We start from the raw sequence: 3,046 nt of genomic DNA on the forward strand, positions 1-3,046 counted from the left end.
ACTTGTGGGACTACTACATCCTAAACGTGTGGGAGTACTACATCCTTAACTTGTGGGACTACTACATCCTAAACTTGTGGGAGTACTACATCCTTAACATGTTGGAGTACTACATCCTAAACTTGTGGGACTACTACATCCTTAACATGTGGGAGTACTACATCCTAAACTTGTGGGACTACTACATCCTAAACTTGTGGGACTACTACATCCTTAACATGTGGGAGTACTACATCCTTAACATGTGGGACTACTACATCCTTAACATGTGGGACTACTACATCCTAAACATGTGGGAGTACTACATCCTAAACATGTGGGAGTACTACATCCTAAACATTGTGGGACTACTACATCCTTAAAGATACAAGTACTTCATTTGAAAACTTGCATTCTACGCTAATTATATTTTCCCATTACTAGGGCACGTTCACAGAATGATTGAGGTAAAGAGAAACTCACACAGGGAGGTTTAAGTTTTAAAAGAGATTTTTATTTAATTTTTTCAACGTCCTTCGAAGTATCTTAACATAACCTTACGAGTAAGTCCTACCCTCCTCCCCGAGGGTAAATAAAACCTTATCGTATTCTGGAACAATGTCAAGTAGTTAACAACACATGGTAAAATACACGATGACTGGTACACTTTGTGGTACTGTACACGGGAAGACACGTGTTGTTTAATGACATCCCAGTGTTGGTATCTGTACACTTTGTAGTACAGCAAAAAAGAAGAAACACCTTGTTTAACGGTGTCCCAATGTTGGTTCGACACATTGGTACAGAGAGACATGATTATAACAAAAGCTGCCACAGCGAAGTTTTCCCAACAGCGGCATCAACAACTGCTGCTGGCGAAACCGTTAAAGTGTAATATAAACGAGGCTTTCACAATGAAGCCTATCAGCTATCTCACGACTAACAGGCTAGAATATAATATAATAAATCTATTATTGTTTATTGGAAAGTTATGAGAGTCCACAACGTGTGAACAGCTTTACGGGCCAACTCAAGCGCACAGTCGACTGCTCGGAGTGGATCTGCAATGCATAAAATAAATACTGAAATAGTTCTTTTTTTTTCTTTCTTTAAAGTCAGTTTCATTATTATTATTCTGAAGGCTTACAACGCTAAAAACTGGGTCTCGATACCCGTGGTGGGCACAACACAAATAGCCCATTGTGTAGCTTGGCGCTTAACAACAAACAAACAAACAAAATTGACAATTTTACAATAATGAATATTATTTTGCACTAGTAACTTAGGACTAAACTAAATCTCTTACATTGTCTTCTGATAAATATAGTTAATAACGATGATATCAGAATGATGATGTAATGCATTCTGTTCATTAAGCCTTCATATTAATAGATTCAAACAATTATGCACTTCAAGTCGCTTTGTAATACCAGTTTCTTTAAAGTATTAGTTCTGATCTTTATAATTAGCTTAGTTTGGATTAGAACTTATTGATAATTAATGGGAGCAGATATTACTGATTTATCATTAGACTTAAAATTCATTCTCAAAGTCATATGGTCACCAGTTTTAGACAGGTGACTGGAACTGACAGATTGTTAAGTTTGGATTGGATGCAGAGGAAAACTAGAAAGGCAATCAGAATATGCAACCCCCCCCCCCCAACCCTGTTTTGGGTTTTCAGTAATCAACCTGAAATGTGCACCAAACAATTCCCGACCACAAAATAATAATAATAATGTAGGTTTAGGTTTAGGTTTTGAGATCATATTTTTGTCTCACTCCGTTCGCGAGTTTTGACCTTCAGTGTGACTTTGACCTAAATTCATCCAAAGTTAATAAATTGGTACACCAAATTTGATCGAAATCAAGTGAAAACGTTTGGAGTTAATACTATTTACACTCATACACACAGGAGTAAAAACAAAACCGTAATATATTTGCCAATATTGGAGTTAATACTGTTTACACTCATACACACAGGAGTAAAAATAACACCGTAAAATATTAGCCAATATTGGAGTTAATACTATTTACACTCATACACACAGGAGTAAAAACAAAACCGTAATATATTTGCCAATATTGGAGTTAATACTGTTTACACTCATACACACAGGAGTAAAAACAAAACCGTAATATATTTGTCAATATTGGAGTTAATACTGTTTACACTCATACACACAGGAGTAAAAACAACACCGCAATATATTTGCCAATATCGGAGTTAATACTGTTTACACTCATACACACAGGAGTAAAAACAACACCGTAAAATATTTGCCAATATCTCAGTTACGTGAAAGTATTTCTATATATAACAAAAATCGTATTAGTAGTGATTATTTCTGAACGTGTTCGATTTCAAAGTGTGTATGATAAACCAAAGGGAAGTTGTTGTTAAGAATTGTTGACCTTTGTTAACCGCCAGGTTTTTGAAATATAAACACACCACTGACTGTAATGTTAACGCGGTGGGAATGTTTTGAATAGCCACCATTACTGCTTGTAATAACAAATGTATATTGTGCTTAAGAAGTTTAACGTTTTGTGACGTCATGTTTAACAAACCTGTATAATTTAATAATGGCTGATGTTAAGATATAACGGGGAAAAAATTATAAGTCGAGACGTAATCTTAACTATCAAAATCCTTCAACTGTTCGAGATAAAAAAAAAAGCTTATGTTAAACTTTCACAAATAAGAAATGTAGAGAAAGAGAGAGAGAGGAAACGCATTACGAAACAGGACGATACTGGTTGTAAACACCGGTAAACAGTGGCAGAGCAACAAATAGTTACCGGGAGAACAAAATAAACCCAATTATATTCGGTCCATACCAGAATACTGTGGTCAAAAGATAGGTCAGAGGTCACGGAAATATTTTGTTGTCAAAAGTAATATTTAATATAATTTAAAAGATGTTCCAATAGGCATGTTTAAATCTAACACATACACACATACACACACACACACACATACACACACACACACACACACATACACACACACACACACACACACACATACACATACACACACATACACACACACACACATACACAC

The sequence above is a fragment of the Limulus polyphemus genome, unplaced genomic scaffold, assembly GCF_000517525.1.
Source record: "Limulus polyphemus unplaced genomic scaffold, Limulus_polyphemus-2.1.2 Scaffold8081, whole genome shotgun sequence".
NCBI classification, from domain to species: Eukaryota; Metazoa; Arthropoda; class Merostomata; order Xiphosura; family Limulidae; genus Limulus; species Limulus polyphemus.